Source organism: Somniosus microcephalus, chromosome 11 (assembly GCF_052327205.1).
Source record: "Somniosus microcephalus isolate GS21.2 chromosome 11, FLI_Smic_1.0, whole genome shotgun sequence".
NCBI lineage: Eukaryota > Metazoa > Chordata > Chondrichthyes > Squaliformes > Somniosidae > Somniosus > Somniosus microcephalus.
The window spans coordinates 238,223,752-238,246,118 of record NC_140997.1 but is presented as its reverse complement, the minus strand read 5'-3'; the positions used below and the strand labels follow the sequence as shown (position 1 = coordinate 238,246,118).

Here is a 22,367-nt window from a genome sequence, read left to right as displayed (position 1 = left end):
CTTTAAGGGAATGCGTTTGAACAGCCTGTTATAATCTTGTTCATTAATTACTGATAGGGCTGAACCCGTGTCCAGCTCCATATTAACTTCGACGCCTGCTACCTTCATTTTAACCCACATTGTGCTGTGGTCCTCCGTTTTGTCTACACCATATAACTTGAGACATCCCAGACCTTTAGGCTCTGCTTTTGTGCCTTCCTGTGACTCGTCTGAGCTACTGTCAGACATCTTATGTATTTTTGTCCTTGCCTTGGTACTGCTCGGATTGCCCCCACGATTGGGTTTCGTACCAGACCGACAAACTTTCGCTATATGCCCCTTTTTCCCACACTGTCGGCATATTTTATCACGAAACCAACAATTACTTTGGTCGTGGGTGGTTTTGCCACAACGGTAGCATTTACCTTTGTGAAATGTCACCTCATGGGTGTCATAGCCGGTTGTGTTATGTCGTATTTGAGCAGCACCCTGTGCTGCTGCTTCGTGGGCGATGCTATTTCAATCGCCTGATCTAGGCTGAGCTGTTTCTTGGCTAGCAACCATTTACGTGTATTCTCATTTAACATGCCACAGACAAACCTGTCTCTGATCGCGTCCGCCAATATGGCTCCAAACTGGCAATGTTTGGACAACCTTCTGAGCTCAGCTAAATAGGCTGCCTGCGACTCATCATTCCTTTGGTCGCGTCTGTAGAAGCGGTACCTTTCCGCTATAAATGGTGGCTTAGGGTTTAAATGTTCCCTTAACGTATCAACAATTTGGGCGTACATTTTGTCTGCTGGCTTGTCTGGAGTAAGAAGGTTTCTCAGCAGACCGTATGTTGTTGCCCCCATAAAATTTAATAAGGTTGCTACTTTTTGGTCATCTTCCACCTTGTTTACTATGCAATAAAGTTCATGCCTTTCGATATAGGCATCCCACTCTTCTGTGTCCTCAACAAATGCTGACAAACAACCTTCTTTAGCCATTTTAAACTTTTGAAGAGAAAAAAAAACTTTTCCCGCTTTCTCCACTAGATGGCGTTTTTCCCGCCTTTTCTCCCTCTGCTGTCAACGACCTCTCTCCAGCGTCGTTATTTTTGGCCCTTGCAGCTCCCGTTATTGCCACCGCCGCTATTAACAATGACCTTCCCCTCTCGTGGCCCGCTAGTCCTTGTGGCTCCGTTTGTTCCCCAGATCGCCTGCCCGTTCTGGCCCTTGCAGCTCCCGTTCCCCGGGAAGGATTTCAGTTTACCTGACCCTGGGTGGACTTTTGCCCCGTGGCTGGAGCGCCCGTTCAGCCTCTTCTCTCAGCTGCCGCAGCCGCCGCTGGAAACCTCTCTCTCTCGCTCCGTTGCTGCCGCTCCTCCCGAACCCGGAGTGCTGGGCGGCCTCCTTCGGTCGACGCTGGACTCTGCAGGCTGGCTGGTAAGAAACCTCTCTCCTTCTCTCTCCGTACTGCTACCGTTCCTTTGTTGCACCGTGTACTGATGAGTTCGAACCTTACTCGTCGCCAGTATAAAGTATGTGTCTATACTTAATGCAATAATGACGAGACAGCTTGTCAGATTCAACGTAGGTCTTTACTTAATACCAACAGGCGGGAAACTGAGGGGAGATCAGTACCCACAGTACTATTTACACCCCTATGGCCAGGAGTGGTACTACGGTATCACTACGCCCTACAAAGTAGTGCTGCCCTGGCCATAGGTTTAAAGTAACATACCTATTACATACACAACACTATTCTGTCCAGACCCTTATGATTTTGAACACCTCGATCAAATCTCCTCTCAACCTTCTCTGCTCCAAGGAGAACAACCCCAGCTTCTCCAGTCTATCCACGTAACTGAAGCCCCTCATCCCTGGAATCATTCACATCCTTCCTAAAGTGCGGTGCCCAGAATTGGACACAATACTCCAATACTCCAGCTGTGCCCTTTACCCCGCACTGTGGGCACTGTGCCCTTTACCCCTCACTGTGGGCACTGTGCTCTTTACCCTGTGCTGTGGGCACTGTGCTCTTTACCCCTCACTGTGGGCACCGTGCCCTTTACCCCTCGCTGTGGGCGCTGTGCCCTTTACCCTGTGCTGTGGGCACTGTGCCCTTTACCCTGCACTGTGGGCACTGTGCCCTTTACCGCTCGCTGTGGGCACTGTGCTCTTTACCCTGTGCTGTGGGCACTGTGCCCTTTACCCTGTGCTGTGGGCACTGTGCCCTTTACCCTGTGCTGTGGGCACTGTGCCCTTTACCCTGTGCTGTGGGCACTGTGCCCTTTACCCTGCACTGTGGGCACTGTGCCCTTTACCCTGTGCTGTGGGCACTGTACTCTTTACCCCGCGCTGTGGGCACTGTGCTCTTTATCCTGTGCTGTGGGCACTGTGCCCTTTACCCTGTGCTGTGGGCACTGTGCTCTTTACCCTGTGCTGTGGGGACTGTGCTCTTTACCCCGCACTGTGGGCACTGTGCCCTTTACCCTGTGCTGTGGGCACTGTGCCCTTTACCCTGTGCTGTGGGCACTGTGCTCTTTACCCTGTGCTGTGGGCACTGTGCTCTTTACCCCTCACTGTGGGCACTGTGCGCTTTACCGCTCGCTGTGGGCACTGTGCTCTTTACCCTGTGCTGTGGGCACTGTGCTCTTTACCCCTCGCTGTGGGCACTGTGCTCTTTACCCTGTGCTGTGGGCACTGTGCCCTTTACCCTGTGCTGTGGGCACTGTGCCCTTTACCCTGTGCTGTGGGCACTGTGCCCTTTACCCTGTGCTGTGGGCACTGTGCCCTTTACCCTGTGCTGTGGGCACTGTGCTCCTTACCCTGTGCTGTGGGCACTGTGCTCTTTACCCCTCACTGTGGGCACTGTGCGCTTTACCGCTCGCTGTGGGCACTGTGCTCTTTACCCTGTGCTGTGGGCACTGTGCCCTTTACCCCTCGCTGTGGGCACTGTGCTCTTTACCCTGTGCTGTGGGCACTGTGCTCTTTACCCCTCGCTGTGGGCACTGTGCCCTTTACCTTGTGCTGTTGGCACTGTGCTCTTTACCCTGTGCTGTGGGCACTGTGCTCTTTACCCCTCGCTGTGGGCACTGTGCCCTTTACCCTGTGCTGTGGGCACTGTGCCCTTTACCCCTCGCTGTGGGCACTGTGCCCTTTACCCTGTGCTGTGGGCACTGTGCCCTTTACCCCTCGCTGTGGGCACTGTGCCCTTTACCCTGTGCTGTGGGCACTGTGCCCTTTACCCCGTGCTGTGGGCACTGTGCCCTTTACCCTGTGCTGTGGGCACTGTGCCCTTTACCCCTCGCTGTGGGCACTGTGCCCTTTACCCTGTGCTGTGGGCACTGTGCCCTTTACCCCTCGCTGTGGGCACTGTGCCCTTTACCCCTCGCTGTGGGCACTGTGCCCTTTACCCCGTGCTGTGGGCACTGTGCCCGTTACCCCTCGCTGTGGGCACTGTGCCCTTTACCCTGTGCTGTGGGCAGTGCCCTTTACCCTGTGCTGTGGGCACTGTGCCCTTTACCCTGTGCTGTGGGCACTGTGCCCTTTACCCTGCACTGTGGGCACTGTGCTCTTTACCCTGTGCTGTGGGCACTGTGCCCTTTACCCTGTGCTGTGGGCACTGTGCCCTTTATCCCTCGCTGTGGGCACTGTGCCCTTTACCCCTCGCTGTGGGCACTGTGCCCTTTACCCCTCGCTGTGGGCACTGTGCCCATTACCCTGTGCTGTGGGCACTGTGCTCTTTACCCCTCGCTGTGGGCACTGTGCCCTTTACCCTGTGCTGTGGGCACTGTGCCCTTTACCCCTCACTGTGGGCACTGTGTCCGTTACCCTGTGCTGTGGGCACTGTGCCCTTTACCCCTCGCTGTGGGCACTGTGCCCTTTACCCTGTGCTGTGGGCACTGTGCCCTTTACCCTGTGCTGTGGGCACTGTGCTCTTTACCCTGTGCTGTGGGCACTGTGCTCTTTACCCCTCGCTGTGGGCACTGTGCCCTTTACCTTGTGCTGTGGGCACTGTGCTCTTTACCCCTCGCTGTGGGCACTGTGCCCTTTACCCTGTGCTGTGGGCACTGTGCCCTTTACCCCTCACTGTGGGCACTGTGTCCTTTACCCTGTGCTGTGGGCACTGTGCCCTTTACCCCTCGCTGTGGGCACTGTGCCCTTTACCCTGTGCTGTGGGCACTGTGCCCTTTACCCCTCGCTGTGGGCACTGTGCCCTTTACCCCTCACTGTGGGCACTGTGCCCTTTACCTTGTGCTGTGGGCACTGTGCCCATTACCCCTCACTGTGGGCACTGTGCCCTTTACCCTGTGCTGTGGGCACTGTGCCCTTTACCCTGTGCTGTGGGCACTGTGCCCTTTACCCTGTGCTGTGGGAACTGTGCCCTTTACCCCTCACTGTGGGCACTGTGCCCTTTACCCTGTGCTGTGGGCACTGTGCCCATTACCCCTCACTGTGGGCACTGTGCCCTTTACCCTGTGCTGTGGGCACTGTGCCCTTTACCCTGTGCTGTGGGCACTGTGCCCATTACCCCTCACTGTGGGCACTGTGCCCTTTACCCTGTGCTGTGGGCACTGTGCCCTTTACCCTGTGCTGTGGGCACTGTGCCCTTTACCCCTCACTGTGGGCACTGTGCCCTTTACCCCTCACTGTGGGCACTGTGCCCTTTACCCTGTGCTGTGGGCACTGTGCCCATTACCCCTCACTGTGGGCACTGTGCCCTTTACCCTGTGCTGTGGGCACTGTGCCCTTTACCCTGTGCTGTGGGCACTGTGCCCTTTACCCTGTGCTGTGGGCACTGTGCTCTTTACCCCTCGCTGTGGGCACTGTGCTCTTTACCCATCGCTGTGGGCACTGTGCTCTTTACCCTGTGCTTCTGCTCCTTCCCCACATGGCCATTCTTCACTTTTGATCCTTGACAGTGAAAGTCAGCAGACTATTCAACCTGGGGAGCATCACAGTCAAACGCAATCCTCTCCTCACCCCAGGTCCACATATGGAATGGTCCACAGGAGTCACTGGATAGTAATCAGGAGCAGGAACCATAACTGATGCTCCTCTCCCTAACCCGCTGGATACTGAGGCAAACTGTGGTTCCAGTGGGTGCCCTGGCAGACATCAGCTCCCTGGGCACCAGCCAGTGATGAATCATGCACCTGGCTTCTCGAGATAATTCACCAGCTGATGTGGTGAACTCCCGGAGCTTTTGGGGAATGGGCCCCACCTGTGTTTATATAAAAAGCACGGTGGTATTTGGTCCAAGCTCACAGCCTCTTCCCACCTCCTCTCACCATTACTGAACACTCAGTGATTACTCAGCGAGGGCCACAGCTCCTCCCACCTCCTCTCACCATTACTGAACACTCAGTGATTACTCAGCGAGGGCCGCAGCTCCTCCCACCTCCTCTCACCATTACTGAACACTCAGTGATTACTCAGTGAAGGCCACAGCTCCTCCCACCTCCTCTCACCATTACTGAACACTCAGTGATTACTCAGTGAAGGCCACAGCTCCTCCCACCTCCTCTCACCATTACTGAACACTCAGTGATTACTCAGCGAGGGCCGCAGCTCCTCCCACCTCCTCTCACCATTACTGAACACTCAGTGATTACTCAGCGAAGGCCACAGCTCCTCCATGTTTACAGGCAGTCTTTGCATGAAGTTTTCAGAAAATTGTGAAACTGACTTGCAGCGAAGTAACTAACAGTGTGTTCCGGACTAATCATCGAGTCCCCCATTCCCAATGAACTGAAGTGGTCTCTGGTCTGTCTGTGGTCTGTCTGCGGGGGTCTATCTAAGGTATCAGCAGTGGCTCAGTGGGTAGCACTCTCTCGCCTCTGGTTCAGAAGGTTGTGGGTTCAAGTCCCACTCCAGAGATTTGAGCACAAACATCTAGGCTGACACTCCAGTGCAGTACTGAGGGAGCACCGCACTGTCAGAGGGGCGGTACTGAGGGAGCGCTGCACTGTCGGAGGGGCAGTACTGAGGGAGCACTGCACTGTCAGAGGGGCAGTACTGAGGGAGCACTGCACTGTCGGGGGGTCAGTACTGAGGGAGCGCTGCACTGTCGGAGGGGCAGTACTGAGGGAGCGCTGCACTGTCGGAGGGGCAGTACTGAGGGAGCACTGCACTGTTGGAGGGGCAGTATTGAGGGAGCGCTGCACTGTCGGAGGGGCAGTGCTGAGGGAGCGCTGCACTGTCGGAGGGGCAGTACTGAGGGAGCGCCGCACTGTCGGGGGGTCAGTACTGAGGGAGCGCTGCACTGTCGGAGGGGCAGTACTGAGGGAGCGCCGCACTGTCGGAGGGTCAGTACTGAGGGAACGCCGCACTGTCGGAGGGGCAGTACTGAGGGAGCGCTGCACTGTCGGAGGGGCAGTACTGAGGGAGCGCCGCACTGTCGGTGGGGCAGCACTGAGGGAGCGCCGCACTGTCGGAGGGGCAGTACTGAGGGAGCTCTGCAGTGTCGGAGGGGCAGTGCTGAGGGAGCTCTGCAGTGCCGGAGGGGCAGTACTGAGGGAGTGCCGCACTGTCGGTGGGGCAATACTGAGGGAGCACTGCACTGTCGGAGGGGCAAAACTGAGGGAGTGCTGCACTGTCGGAGGGGCAGTACTGAGGGAGCACTGCACTGTCGGAGGGGCAGTACTGAGGGAGCGCTGCACTGTCGGAGGGGCAGTACTGAGGGAGCACTGCACTGTCGGGGGGTCAGTACTGAGGGAGCGCTGCACTGTCGGAGGGGCAGTACTGAGGGAGCACTGCACTGTCGGAGGGGCAGTACTGAGGGAGCGCCGCACTGTCGGGGGGTCAGTACTGAGGGAGCGCTGCACTGTCGGAGGGGCAGTACTGAGGGAGCACTGCACTGTTGGAGGGGCAGTACTGAGGGAGCGCTGCACTGTCGGAGGGGCAGTGCTGAGGGAGCGCTGCACTGTCGGAGGGGCGGTACTGAGGGAGCGCCGCACTGTCGGGGGGTCAGTACTGAGGGAGCGCTGCACTGTCGGAGGGGCAGTACTGAGGGAGCGCCGCACCGTCGGAGGGTCAGTACTGAGGGAACGCCGCACTGTCGGAGGGGCAGTACTGAGGGAGCGCTGCACTGTCGGAGGGGCAGTACTGAGGGAGCGCCGCACTGTCGGTGGGGCAGTACTGAGGGAGCGCTGCACTGTCGGAGGGGCAGTACTGAGGGAGCTCTGCAGTGTCGGAGGGGCAGTGCTGAGGGAGCTCTGCAGTGCCGGAGGGGCAGTACTGAGGGAGCGCCGCACTGTCGGTGGGGCAATACTGAGGGAGCACTGCACTGTCGGAGGGGCAAAACTGAGGGAGTGCTGCACTGTCGGAGGGGCAGTACTGAGGGAGCACTGCACTGTCGGAGAGGCAGTACTGAGGGAGCACTGCACTGTCATAAGAACATAAGAACATAAGGAGTAGGAGCAGGAGTAGGCCATACGGCCCCTCGGGCCTGCTCCGCCATTCAATAGGATCATGGCTGATCTGAACCTAGACTCGCGTCCACTTCCCTGCCCTCTCCCCGTAACCCCTAATTCCCTTATCTGCTCGGAAAATGTCTATCTCCATTTTAAATTTATTTAATGTTGCAGCTTCCACAGCTCTCTGGGGTAGCAAATTCCATAGATTTACTACCCTCTGGGTGAAGAAGTTTCTCCTCATCTCAGTTTTGAAAGGGCAGCCCCTTATTCTAAGATTATGCCCCCTAGTTCTAGTCTCACCCATCAGTGGAAACATCCTCACCGCATCCACCCGATCAAGCCCCCTCACAATCTTATATGTTTCGATAAGATCGCCTCTCATTCTTCTGAACTCCAATGAGTAGAGTCCCAACCTACTCAACCTTTCCTCATACGTCAACCCCCTCATCTCTGGAATCAACCGAGTGAACCTTCTCTGAACCGCCTCGAGAGCAAGTATATCTTTTCTTAAATATGGAAACCAAAACTGCACGCAGTATTCCAGGTGTGGCCTCACCAATACCCTGTATAACTGCAGCAAGACTTCCCTGTTTTTATACTCCATCCCCCTTGCAATAAAAGCCAAGATTCCATTGGCCTCCCTGATCACCTGCTGCACCTGCATACTAACTTTTTGCGTTTCATGCACCAGGACCCCCAGATCCCTTTGTACTGTAGCACTTTGCAGTTTCTCTCCATTTAGATAATAACTTGCTCTTTGATTTTTTCTGCCAAAGTGCATAACCTCACACTTTCCAACATTATATTGCATCTGCCAAATCTCTGCCCACTCACTTAGCCTGTCTATGTCCTTTTGCAGGTTTTTTATGTCCTCCTCACTCACTGCTTTCCCTCCCATCTTTGTATCGTCGGCAAACTTGGATATGTTGCACTCGGTCCCTTCCTCTAAATCGAGGGGCAGTACTGAGGGAGCGCTGCACTGTCGGAGGGGCAGTACTGAGGGAGTGCTGCACTGTCGGAGGGACAGTACTGAGGGTGCGCTGCACTGTCAGAGGGGCAGTACTGAGGGAGCACTGCACTGTTGGAGGGGCAGTACTGAGGGAGCGCTGCACTGTCGGAGGGGCAGTACTGAGGGAGCGCTGCACTGTCGGAGGGGCAGTACTGAGGGAGCGCCGTACTGTTGGAGGGGCAGTACTGAGGGAGCGCTGCACTGTCGGAGGGGCAGTACTGAGGGAGTGCTGCACTGTTGGAGGGGCAGTACTGAGGGAGAGCTGCACTGTCGGAGGGGCAGTACTGAGGGAGTGCTGCACTGTCGGAGGGGCAGTACTGAGGGAGTGCTGCACTGTCGGAGGGGCAGTACTGAGGGAGCGCCGTACTGTCGGAGGGGCAGTACTGAGGGAGCGCTGCACTGTCGGAGGGGCAGTACTGAGGGAGCGCTGCACTGTCGGAGGGGCAGTACTGAGGGAGCGCTGCACTGTCGGAGGGGCAGTACTGAGGGAGTGCTGCACTGTTGGAGGGGCAGTACTGAGGGAGCGCCGCACTGTCGGAGGGGCAGTACTGAGGGAGCGCTGCACTGTTGGAGGGGCAGTACTGAGGGAGCGCTGCACTGTCGGAGGGTCAGCACTATCGGAGGTGCCATCTTTTGGATGAGACGTTAAACTGAGGCCCTGTCTGCTCTCTCAGGTGGACGTAAAAGATCCCATGGCAGTATTTCAAAGAAGGGCAGGGAAGTTCTCCCCGGTGTCCTGTCCAATATTTATCCCTCAACTATCATCATTAAACAGATTATCTAATCATTATCATTGCTACTTTGGGGATCTTGCTGTGCTCAAATTGGCTGCTGCATTTCCTCCATTACAACAGTTCTTCAAAACGTACAGTGTGGGCAGGAGTTGGGCAGGAAGTGTCCTGTCGACATGTCGATCGGGAGGGGCACGAACTCAAGCTCCGGACTGTGCTATCTCATTTCCTGCCGGCCTAATCGCTGGATGCCTGACTTCCTGCTGTTCAAAGCTCATGGCCCACATCTTGCTGACAGCTTCACATTGACACTCCCAGCTGCCTTCCGATAATTAGTTCGAAATAGTTCAACAAATCTCAGGGACCAAATGACACAATCGGATGAGGTATTTGTTCCAGAACAGGGTGGCTCCTGTTTCCACGCTGACATCAGTCGGTAAAGGCGTCCAGCACAGTCATCACATCCCAAGCAGAAATGTTTATCTTTGACTGTTTTCTGAAATTGTCTCTGCATCTCAGCCATTGCCGTCCCGATCCCACACACCGGCCTCATCTTCCCCTCACTGGGGTACGAGTTCCCAGGCACCGGCTCTGTCTGGGGTACGGATTTCCCTGGGTGCAGTGTCTGGGAATACAGTGGGAGCCAGTGTCTGAGAACACAGTAGCTGGGAGCGCAGTGTCTGAGAGCCAGTGTCTGGGAGCCAGTGTCTGAGAACACAGTGTCTGGGAGCGCAATGTCTGGGAGCCAGTGTCTGAAAGTCAGCGTCTGGGAGCCAGTGTCTGAGAGTCAGCGTCTGGGAGCCAGTGTCAGAAAGCCAGTATCTGGGAGCCAGTGTCTGGGAGCCAGTGTCAGAAAGCCAGTGTCTGGGAGCCAGTGTCTGAGAGCCAGTGACTGAGAGCCAGTGTCTGAGAGCCAGTGTCAGGGAGCCAGTGTCTGAGAACACAGTGTCTGGGAGCGCAATGTCTGGGAGCCAGTGTCTGAAAGTCAGCATCTGGGAGCCAGTGTCTGAGAGCCAGTGTCTGGGAGCGCAGTGTCTGAAAGCCAGTGTCTGAAAGCCAGTGTCTGAGAGCCAGTGTCTGGGAGCCAGTGTCTGGGAGCCAGTGTCTGAGAGCCAGTGTCTGGGAGCCAGTGTCTGAGAGCCAGCGTCTGGGAGCCAGTGTCTGGGAGCCAGTGTCTGAGAGCCAGTGTCTGAGAGCCAGTGTCTGAGAGCCAGTGTCTGAGAGCCAGCGTCTGGGAGCCAGTGTCTGGGAGCCAGTGTCTGAGGGTCAGTGTCTGAGGGTCAGTGCCTGAAAGCCAGCATCTGGGAGCCAGTGTCTGGGAGCCAGTGTCTGGGAGCCAGTCTGGGAGCGCAGTGTTTGAGAGCCAGTGTCTGGGAGCACAGTGTCTGAGAGCCAGTGTCTGGGAGCCAGTGTCTGAAATCCAGTGTCAGAAAGCCAGTGTCTGAGAGCCAGTGTCTGAGAGCCAGTGTCTGGGAGCGCAGTGTCTGAAAGCCAGTGTTTGAGAGCCAGTGTCTGGGAGCGCAGTGTCTGAAAGCCAGTGTCAAAAAGCCAGTGTCAAAAAGCCAGTGTCTGGGAGCGCAGTGTCTGAGAGCCAGTGTCTGGGAGCACAGTGTCAGAGAGCCAGTGTCTGAGAGCCAGTGTCTGGGAGCGCAGTGTCTGAAAGCCAGTGTCAAAAAGCCAGTGTCAAAAAGCCAGTGTCTGGGAGCGCAGTGTCTGAAAGCCAGTGTCAGAGAGCCAGTGTCTGAGAGCCAGCGTCTGGGAGCCAGTGTCTGGGAGCCAGTGTCTGAGAGCCAGTGTCTGGGAGCGCAGTGGCTGAAAGCCAGTGTCAGAAAGCCAGTGTCTGGGAGCGCAGTGTCTGAAAGCCAGTGTCAGAAAGCCAGTGTCTGTGAGCCAGTGTCTGGGAGCCAGTGTCTGGGAGCGCAGTGTCTGAGAGCCAGTGTCTGGGAGCCAATATCTGAGAGCCAGTGTCTGGGAGCACAGTGTCTGGAAGCACAGTGTCTGGGAGCCAGTGTCTGGGAGCCAGTGTCTGGGAGCGCAGTGTCTGAGAGCCAGTGTCTGGGAGCGCAGTGTCTGAGAGCCAGTGTCTGGGAGCGCAGTGTCTGAGAGCCAGTGTCTGGGAGCGCAGTGTCTGAGAGCCAGTGTCTGGGAGCGCAGTGTCTGAGAGCCAGTGTCTGGGAGCGCAGTGTCTGAGAGCCAGTGTCTGGGAGCCAGTGTCTGAGCCCACTTATGGGAATTCCGTGGAGTCATGTGTTAATCAAACTGCCCACTGACCCACCAGGCTACGGGACCAAGGCCAATCCACCGGACTGAGCGTGCCAGGTGTGGCACTGCAGTGGTTCTGGTGCTGGACCAGCAATCGGGGGCTCCGAATCTACCAGGGCACCTTGTGAAACTGCATTCTATAAATCTGATCATTTGTGGTTGGCAGAAGAAAAATTACCATAAAATTGTCATAAAAACCCAACTGGTTCAGTAATGTCCTTCAGAGAAGGGAACCTGCTGTCCTGCCCGGGTCTGGGCTACATGTGACTCCTGTCCCACACGCTGAGGCACTTCAAGCCTCTGAGATGGTCTAGAAAGCCCCTCAGGATCTCGAGGCAATGAATGAGACCTCACCAACAGCTCCCGCATCCCGGGAAAGAATTCCTCACGGTGTGTTTGTCAACCCTTTTCTTCATTTGCAAACACCAAGCTTGGCGACAGAAACACCAACCATGGCATCATCTCCCCCACCGCGGCCCCGCTCCTGTGTCTTTCCCCAGGAGACTCGGGTCTGTTCAGGGAGCGGCCCCTTGAATGTTGAATGTTTAAATGTCTTAATCTAAACGTACACTCTCGGGAGCCGCAAGCCTACATTTCGTTGTACTGCACTTGTGCACTAACAATGACAATAAAATTGATTATGATTATGATTTAAATCGCCCGCTGGTTGAGCCACAGACCCCGAGATTCCAGGGTGCTGTTGTCATGGTGACAGCAGATGTTTAGCAGCATCTGTTGAAGGGTTTCGCAGAATCTGTGTGAAACGCCCAGGAGGTGCGGCCCAGACACGGTCACTGCAGCGAGTCTGGGCCAAGCAGACACGGACTGAGCTTCCCACAATGACAAGTGTGCCGGGCACAGCAGGGACAACAGCGGCACAGGACTGGCTGGTGGCTGGAGTGGTGACTGCGAGAGAGAGTGGGCCAGCAATCACTGATTGCTCCTTTCAATGGCCCCCTCTCCACTTGAAGACCATCGGATTCCGGGGGAGGATGAGATTCCGGCCAGGGCCGAGCCGTCTCCATGGAGTCCGATCCTCCGCCTCTCTGCTTCAGGTTGTTGCTGATTCCCAGGCTGCGATCTGCAGACTCCGAGTATTAACCCTTCATGGCCAAATTTCCGTCCCAATTTTCAAAGAAAGAACTCACATTTCTCCAGCGCTTTTCACAACCTCAGGACGTCTCAAAGTGCTTTACAGCCAATGAAGTACTTTTAAAGTGTGGTCACTGTTGTAATGTGGGAAACGTGGCAGCCAATTTGCGCACAGCAAGATTCCACAAACAAGCAATGTGACAATGACCAGATCATCTGTTTTATAAAAGTATAAGAATTAGGAGCAGGAGTCGGCCATTCGGCCCCTCGAGTTGCTCCGCCATTCAATAAGATCATGGCTGATCATCGACCTCAACTCCACTTTCCTGCCCGATCCCCATATCCCTCGATTCCCCGAGAGTCCAAAAATCTATCGATCTCAGCCTTGAATATACTCAAAGACTCAGCATTCACAGCCCTCTGGGGTAGAGAATTCCAAAGATTCACCGCCCTCTGAGTGAAGAAATTCCTCCTCATCTCAGTCCTAAATGGCCGACCCCTTATCCTGAGACTGTGACCCCTGGTTCTAGACTCTCCAGCCAGGGGGAAACAACCTCTCAGCATCTACCCTGTCAATCCCCCTCAGAATCTTGTATGTTTCAATAAGATCACCTCTCATTCTTCTAAACTCCAGAGAGTATCGGCCCATTCTACACAATCTCTCCTCATAGGACAGCCCTCTCATCCCAGGAATCAATCTAGTGAACCTTCGTTGCACCGCCTCCAAGGCAAGTATATCCTTCCTTAGATAAGGAGACCAGAACTGTGCCCAGTACTCCAGGTGTGGTCTCACCAAGGCCCTGTACAATTGTAGCAAGACTTCCTCACTCTTATACTCCAACCCCCTTGCAATAAAGACCAACATGCCATTTGCCTTCCTTATTGCTTGCTGTACCTGCATGCTCGCTTTCTGTGTTTCTTGCACGAGGACACCCAAATCTCTCTGAACACCAACATCTGAAAGTTTCTCACCATTTAAAAAATATTCTGTTTTTCTATTCTTCCTACCAAAGTGAATAACCTCACATTTCCCTACATTATACTCCATCTGCCACCTTACTGCCCACTCACTCAGTCTATCTATATCCCTTTGCAGACTCTGTGTTCTCCTCACAGCTTACTGTCCCACCGAGCTTTGTATCATCAGCAAACATGGATACATTACACTCGGTCCCTTCATCTAGGTCATTAATATAGATTGTAAATAGCTGAGGCCCCAGCACTGATCCTTGCGGCACCCCACTAGTTACAGCCTGCCAACCTGAAAAAGATCCGTTTATCCCGACTCTCTGTTTTCTGACTGTTAACCAATCCTCTATCCATGCTACTATATTACCCCCAACCCCATGAGCCCTAATCTTGTGTAATAACCTTTTATGTGGCACCTTATCAAATGCCTTTTGGAAATCCATAAATATTACATCCACTGGTTCCCCTTTATCTACCCTGCTAGTTACATCCTCAAAAGCTCAAATAAATTTGTCAAACACGATTTCCCTTTCATAAAACCATGTTGACTCGGCCTAATCATGTTATGATTTTCTAAGTGCCCTGATACCACTTCCTCAACAATGGATTCCAGCATTTCCCCGACGACTGATGTCAGGCTAACTGGGCTGTAGTTCCCTGTTTTCTCTCTCCCTCCTTTCTTGAATAGCAGCGTTACATTGGTGACCTTCCAATCCGCTGGGACCATTCTGGAACCTAGGGAATTTTGGAAGATCAGAACCAATGCATTCACTATCTCTTCAGCCACCTCTTTTAGAATGCTGGGATGTCGGCAGTCAGGTCCTGGGGATTTGTCGGCTTTTAGTCCCATTTAGTGATGTTGGTTGAGGGATAAATATTGGCCCAGGACACTGGGGAGAACTCGCCTGCTCTGGAGTAGACTGATGCCGTTCTCTGGAATTCTGTGGAGAGAGCAGAGCAGTGGGATTAGTGTGGGATTGATACAGGGCTATGGGGAGAGATGGGGCAGTGGGATTAGTTTGGGATTGATACAGGGCTATGGGGAGAGAGCGGGGCAGTGGGATTAGTTTGGGATTGATACAGGGCTATGGGGAGAGACGGGGCAGTGGGATTAGTTTGGGATTGATACAGGGCTATGGGGAGAGACGGGGCAGTGGGATTAGTTTGGGATTAATACAGGGCTATGGGGAGAGACGGGGCAGTGGGATTAGTTTGGGATTGATACAGGGCTATGGGGAGAGACGGGGCAGTGGGATTAGTTTGGGATTAATACAGGGCAATGGGGAGAGAGCGGGGCAGTGGGATTAGTTTGGGATTGATACAGGGCTATGGGGAGAGACGGGGCAGTGGGATTAGTTTGGGATTAATACAGGGCAATGGGGAGAGAGCGGGGCAGTGGGATTAGTTTGTGATTGATACAGGGCTATGGGGGGAGAGCGGGGCAGTGGGGATGCTTTGGGATTGATACAGGGCTATGGGGAGAGAGCGGGGCAGTGGGATTAGTTTGGGATTGATACAGGGCTATGGGGAGAGAGCGGGGCAGTGGGATTAGTTTGGGATTGATACAGAGCTATGGGGAGAGACGGGGCAGTGGGATTAGTGTGGGATTGATACAGGGCTATGGGGAGAGACGGGGCAGTGGGATTAGTGTGGGATTGATACTGGGCTATGGGGAGAGAGCGGGGCAGTGGGATTAGTTTGGGATTGATACAGGGCTATGGGGAGAGAGCGGGGCAGTGGGATTAGTTTGGGATTGATACAGGGCTATGGGGAGAGACGGGGCAGTGGGATTAGTGTGGGATTGATACAGGGCTATGGGGAGAGACGGGGCAGTGGGATTAGTTTGGGATTGATACAGGGCTATGGGGAGAGACGGGGCAGTGGGATTAGTTTGGGATTAATACAGGGCAATGGGGAGAGAGCGGGGCAGTGGGATTAGTTTGGGATTGATACAGGGCTATGGGGAGAGACGGGGCAGTGGGATTAGTTTGGGATTAATACAGGGCAATGGGGAGAGAGCGGGGCAGTGGGATTAGTTTGTGATTGATACAGGGCTATGGGGGGAGAGCGGGGCAGTGGGGATGCTTTGGGATTGATACAGGGCTATGGGGAGAGAGCGGGGCAGTGGGATTAGTTTGGGATTGATACAGGGCTATGGGGAGAGAGCGGGGCAGTGGGATTAGTTTGGGATTGATACAGAGCTATGGGGAGAGAGTGGGGCAGTGGGATTCGTTTGGGATTGATACAGGGCTATGGGGAGCGAGCGGGGCAGTGGGATTAGTTTGGGATTGATACAGGGCTATGGGGAGAGAGCGGGGCAGTGGGATTAGTTTGGGATTGATACAGGGCTATGGGGAGAGACGGGGCAGTGGGATTAGTTTGGGATTAATACAGGGCAATGGGGAGAGAGCGGGGCAGTGGGATTAGTTTGGGATTGATACAGGGCTATGGGGAGAGAGCGGGGCAGTGGGATTAGTGTGGGATTGATACAGGGCTATGGGGAGAGACGGGGCAGTGGGATTAGTTTGGGATTGATACAGGGCTATGGGGAGAGACGGGGCAGTGGGATTAGTTTGGGATTAATACAGGGCAATGGGGAGAGAGCGGGGCAGTGGGATTAGTTTGGGATTGATACAGGGCTATGGGGAGAGACGGGGCAGTGGGATTAGTTTGGGATTAATACAGGGCAATGGGGAGAGAGCAGGGCAGTAGGGTTAGTTTGGGATTGATACAGGGCTATGGGGAGAGAGCGGGGCAGTGGGGTTAGTTTGGGATTGATACAGGGCTATGGGGAGAGAGCGGGGCAGTGAGATTAGTTTGGGATTGATACAGGGCAATGGGGAGAGAGCGGGGCAGTGGGATTAGTTTGGGATTGATACAGGGCTATGGGGAGAGACGGGGCAGTGGGATTAGTTTGGGATTGATATAGGGCTATGGGGAGAGAGTGGGGCAGTGAGGATGCTTTGGGACTGATCTGCACTGGTCATTTATCCCATCACTGTTTTGTGGGACCTTGCTGTTAGCAAATTGTCTGTGGTTTTTGGCAATATAACATTTAGGAACATGGGAACAGGAGGAGGCCATTCAGCCCTTTGAGCCTGTTCTGCCATTCAATGAGATCACGACTGATCTGTATCTTAACTCCATCTACCCGCCTTGGTTCTGTAATCCTTAATATCCTTGACTAATAAGATTTGAAAAATAAAGTGCTTTGGAGCATCCTGAGGATGCAAGTTCTTCAATCCTGAGTATTTGGGGCCACATCGACAGGTACCAAGGACTGCTCACTGACTCCCTCACCCTTTGCCCTCTTCCCCTGTGGGCACTGCTCTTTTTATAGGGTGCAGCGTTGAATGCCAGTCACCAACTGCCAATTCTTTGTGACACAATCGAAGTTGCGCATTTCCCTCACCAAGCAATCCCCCGACCCACTCCCAGCCCCAATACCTTCTGCACCGTCCCTGGAAAAATACTGTTCCCCACCCCACCCCCAAGTCACTTACAACTGCAACTACAGTGGGACTGAGTGACCGCCCACCCCCCCCCACTGGTTTTGGGGTGGTGTTGGGCAGTGAGCCCCCGGTTTTGTGGGGGAACGGGGGGGAGTGAGCCCCCGGTTTTGGGGTGGGGGAGTGAGCCCCCGGTTTTGGGGGTGGGGGAGTGAGCCCCCGGTTTTGGGGGTGGGGGAAGTGAGCCCCCGGTTTTGGGGGGTGGGGGAGTGAGCCCCCGGTTTTGGGGGGTGGGGGAGTGAGCCCCCGGTTTTGGGGCGGGAGCCCCCGGTTTTGTGGGGTGGGGGGAGGGAGCCCCCGGTTTTGGGGGGTGGGGGGAGTGAGCCCCCGGTTTGGGGGAGTGGGGGAGGGAGCCCCCGGTTTGGGGGAGTGGGGGAGTGAGCCCCCGGTTTGGGGGGTGGGCGAGTGAGCCCCCGGTTTGGGGGAGTGGGGGAGGGAGCCCCCGGTTTGGGGGAGTGGGGGAGGGAGCCCCCGGTTTGGGGGAGTGGGGGAGTGAGCCCCCGGTTTTGGGGGGTGGGGGAGTGAGCCCCCGGTTTTGGGGAGGGAGCCTCTGGTTTTGGGGTGGGGGAGTGAGCCCCCGGTTTTGGGGGTGGGGGAGTGAGCCCCCGGTTTTGGGGGTGGGGGAAGTGAGCCCCCGGTTTTGGGGGGTGGGGGAGTGAGCCCCCGGTTTTGGGGGGTGGGGGAGTGAGCCCCCGGTTTTGGGGCGGGAGCCCCCGGTTTTGTGGGGTGGGGGGAGGGAGCCCCCGGTTTTGGGGGGTGGGGGGAGTGAGCCCCCGGTTTGGGGGAGTGGGGGAGGGAGCCCCCGGTTTGGGGGAGTGGGGGAGTGAGCCCCCGGTTTGGGGGAGTGAGCCCCCGGTTTGGGGGAGTGAGCCCCCGGTTTTGGGGGGTGGGGGGAGTGAGCCCCCGGTTTGGGGGAGTGGGGGAGTGAGCCCCCGGTTTGGGGGAGTGGGGGAGGGAGCCCCCGGTTTGGGGGAGTGGGGGAGTGAGCCCCCGGTTTTGGGGGGTGGGGGGAGTGAGCCCCCGGTTTGGGGGAGTGAGCCCCCGGTTTTGGGGGGGTGGGGGGAGTGAGCCCCCGGTTTGGGGGAGTGAGCCCCCGGTTTGGGGGAGTGGGGGAGTGAGCCCCCGGTTTTGCGGGGGGGGGGGGTGGGGGGGAGTGAGCCCCCGGTTTTGGGGGGTGGGGGAGTGAGCCCCCGGTTTGGGGGGTGGGGGAGGGAGCCCCCGGTTTTGGGGGGTGGGTGGGGGGAGGGAGCCCCCGGTTTTGGGGGGTGGGTGGGGGGAGGGAGCCCCCGGTTTTGGGGAGGGAGCCTCTGGTTTTGCGGGTTGAGTGACTGGGACTATCAGTCGGTCCCTCCCCCGACAGGCGGCTGCAGGTTCCCCAGTGCCGGGGAGGCGATGCTGCGATGAGACGCGTGTGTCCGACCCGCCGAGCAGGTGAGCGGGGCCGGGCCGGGCTGTGGGGGCCCGGGGCGGAGCCGGAGGCCTGTGCGAGTTTCCCGGGCCGGGCGGAACAAGTCGTCTGATTCACGGAAGCTGAGTGAAATCCATCGGCCGGGAGCCGCGGCCTCGTGTCCGGAAGGGAGGGGGGGACCGGGAGTGTGGGGGTTACCGGGGGGGGAGAACCGGGAGTGCGGGGGTTACCGGGGGGGGGGGGACCGGGAGTGTGGGGGTTACCGGGGGGGACCGGGAGTGCGGGGGTTACCGGGGGGGGGTTACCGGGAGTGTGGGGGTTACCGGGGGGACCGGGAGTGTGGGGGTTACCGGGGGGGAGAACCGGGAGTGCGGGGGTTACCGGGGGGGGGGGGAGAACCGGGAGTGTGGGGGTTACCGGGGGGGACCGGGAGTGCAGGGGTTACCGGGGGGACCGGGAGTGCGGGGGTTACCGGGGGGACCGGGAGTGTGGGGGTTACCGGGGGGGACCGGGAGTGTGGGGGTTACCGGGGGGGGTTACCGGGAGTGCGGGGGTTACCGGGGGGGACCGGGAGTGTGGGGGTTACCGGGGGGACCGGGAGTGTGGGGGTTACCGGGGGGGGACCGGGAGTGTGGGGGTTACCGGGGGGGGTTACCGGGAGTGCGGGGGTTACCGGGGGGGACCGGGAGTGTGGGGGTTACCGGGGGGACCGGGAGTGTGGGGGTTACCGGGGGGGACCGGGAGTGTGGGGGTTACCGGGGGGGGTTACCGGGAGTGCGGGGGTTACCGGGGGGGACCGGGAGTGCGGGGGTTACCGGGGGGGACCGGGAGTGCGGGGGTTACCGGGGGGACCGGGAGTGCGAGGGTTACCGGGGGGACCGGGAGTGTGGGGGTTACCGGGGGGGGACCGGGAGTGCGGGGGTTACCGGGGGGACCGGGAGTGTGGGGGGTTACCGGGGGGGGTTACCGGGAGTGTGGGGGTTACCGGGGGGACCGGGAGTGTGGGGGTTACCGGGGGGGAGAACCGGGGAGTGCGGGGGTTACCGGGGGGGGGGGAGAACCGGGAGTGTGGGGGTTACCGGGGGGGACCGGGAGTGCAGGGGTTACCGGGGGGACCGGGAGTGCGGGGGGTTACCGGGGGGACCGGGAGTGTGGGGGTTACCGGGGGGGACCGGGAGTGTGGGGGTTACCGGGGGGGGTTACCGGGAGTGCGGGGGTTACCGGGGGGGACCGGGAGTGTGGGGGTTACCGGGGGGACCGGGAGTGTGGGGGTTACCGGGGGGGACCGGGAGTGTGGGGGTTACCGGGGGGGGTTACCGGGAGTGCGGGGGTTACCGGGGGGGACCGGGAGTGTGGGGGTTACCGGGGGGGACCGGGAGTGTGGGGGTTACCGGGGGGGACCGGGAGTGTGGGGGTTACCGGGGGGGGTTACCGGGAGTGCGGGGGTTACCGGGGGGGACCGGGAGTGCGGGGGTTACCGGGGGGGACCGGGAGTGCGGGGGTTACCGGGGGGACCGGGAGTGCGAGGGTTACCGGGGGGACCGGGAGTGCGAGGGAGTGCGGGGGTTACCGGGGGGACCGGGAGTGTGAGGGTTACCGGGGCGGGGGGGTAGTGTGGGGGTTACCGGGAGTGTGGGGGTTACCGGGGGGGGACCGGGAGTGTGGGGGTTACCGGGGGGACCGGGAGTGTGGGGGTTACCGGGGGGACCGGGAGTGTGAGGGTTACCGGGGGCGGGGGGTGTGTGTGGGGTTTACCGGGGGGACCGGGAGTGTGGGGGCTACCGGGGGGACCGGGAGTGCGGGGGTTACCGGGGGGAGTGTGGGGGTTACCGGGGGTTACCGGGGGGAGTGTGGGGGTTACCGGGGGGGACCGGGAGTGCGGGGGTTACCGGGGGGAGTGTGGGGGTTACCGGGGGGACCGGGAGTGCGGGGGTTACCGGGGGACCGGGAGTGTGGGGGTTACCGGGGGGACTGGGAGTGTGGGGGTTACCGGGGGTTACCGGGAGTGTGGGGGTTACCGGGGGGAGTGTGGGGGTTACCGGGGGAGCGGGAGTGTGGGGGTTACCGGGGGGACCTGGAGTGTGGGGGTTACCGGAGATTACCGGGGCCGAGCTCCCGGAGAAACAGGAGGAAAAACCCGATACAAAGTAATCGAGAAACTGACACAAAATAACAGAAACTGAGACAAAGTAACAAAAGCCGAGGCTGGAGTTGCGGGGCCAGCAGCGACCTGGCGGGCCGAATGGCCTCTTTCTGTGCTGTAAATCTATAACAGTGATGGAGAAAGAAACTGACAGGAGAGAAGAAAGAATCACAGAATGATGCAGCACAGAGGGAGGCCATTCGGCCCGTCGAGTCCGTGCCGGCTCTCTGCTAGAGCACGTCAGCCAGTCCCACTCTCCCGCCCTTTCCCTGTAGCCCGCAAATTTAGTTCCTTCAGGTACTTATCCAATTCCATTTTGAAAGCCGTGATTGAATCTACCTCCACCACCCTTTCAGGCAGTGCATTCCAGATCCTGACCACTCGCTGCGTAAAAAAGTTTATTCTTACGTCGCCTTTGGTTCGTCTGCCAATCACCTTAAATCTGTGTCCTCTGGTTCTTGACGCTTCTGCCAATGGGAACAGTTTCTCTCTCAGCTCTGTCCTGATCTCCTCTCAATCTTCGCTGCTCCAAGAAGAACAACCCCAGCTTCTCTAGTCTATCTAGTAACTGAAGTCTGGAACCATTCTTGTAAATCTTTTCTGCACCCTCTCTAAGGCCTTCACATCCTTCCTATAGTGTGGTGCCCAGAATTGGACACAATACTCCAGTTGAGGCTGAACCAGTGTTTTATACAGGTTCATCCTAATTTCTACACTTTTGTACTCTATACCTCCTTTATGAAGCCCAGGATCCTGTAAGCTTTTTTAACCGCTTTCTCAACCTGCCCTGCCACCTACCCCCAGGTCATAGAAACATAGAAAAATAGGAGCAGGAGTCGGCCCTTCGAGCCTGCTCCGCCATTCAATATGATCATGGCTGATCCTCTATCTCAATACCATATTCCCGCTCTCTCCCCATACCCCTTGATGCCTTTTGTGTCTAGAAATCTATCTCCTTAAATATATTCAGTGACTTGGCCTCCACAGCCTTCTGTGGTAGAGAATTCCACAGGTTCACCACCCTCTGAGTGAAGAAATTTCTCCTCATCTCAGTCCTAGATGTCCTACCCCATATCCTGAGACTGTGACCCCTCGTTCTAGACACCCCCCAGCCAGGAGAAACATCCTCCCTGCATCCAGTCTGTCTAGCCCTGTCAGAAGTTTATACGTTTCAATGAGATCCCCTCTCATTCTCCTAAACTCTAGTGAATACAGGCCTAGTCGACCCAATCTCTCCTCATACGACAGTCCTGCCATCCCAGGAATAAGTCTGGTGAACCTTCGCTGCACTCCCTCTATGGCAAGTATATCCTTTCTTAGGTAAGGAGACCAAAACTGCCCACAGTACTCCAGGTGTGGTCTCACCAAGGCCCTGTACAACTGCAGTAAGACATCCTTGCTCCTGTACTCAAATCCTCTTGCAATGAAGGCCAACATACCATTTGCCTTCCTAACTGCTTGCAGCACCTGCATGTTTGCTTTCAGTGACTGGTGTACAAGGACACCCAGGTCCCTTTGTACATTAACATTTCCCAATCTATCACCATTTAAATAATACTCTGCCTTTCTGTTTTTCCTACCGAAGTGGATAACTTCACATTTATCCACGTTATACTGCATCTGCCATGTATTTGCCCACTCACTCAACTTGTCTAAATCGTCTTGAAGCCTCTTTGCATCCTCCTCACAACTCACAATCCCACCTAGTTTCGTGTCATCAGCAAACTTGGAAATATTACATTTGGTTCCCTCATCCAATCATTGATATATATTGTGAATAGCTGGGGCCCAAGCACTGATCCCTGCGGTACCCCACTAGTCACCACCTGCCACCCCGATAAAGACCCATTTATTCCTACT

At 56.9% G+C, this 22,367-nt stretch overlaps 1 pseudogene across 2 annotated transcripts in view; it reads left to right on the top strand.

Annotated features, from left to right (window-relative positions):
* Positions 1-22,367, top strand: part of LOC147111370 (hyaluronidase-2 pseudogene) — a 53,140-nt pseudogene that overhangs the window by 17,925 nt on the left and 12,848 nt on the right. The window contains exon 1 of one of the 2 annotated variants that reach the window (XR_015080090.1): positions 18,246-18,387. The exons of the other annotated variant lie outside the window; for it this stretch is intronic. The product of XR_015080090.1 is annotated as a hyaluronidase-2 pseudogene, transcript variant X1 (transcript). Of the gene's footprint in view, positions 1-18,245; positions 18,388-22,367 lie in introns of those variants that run through there. 2 annotated transcript variants of the gene reach the window in all.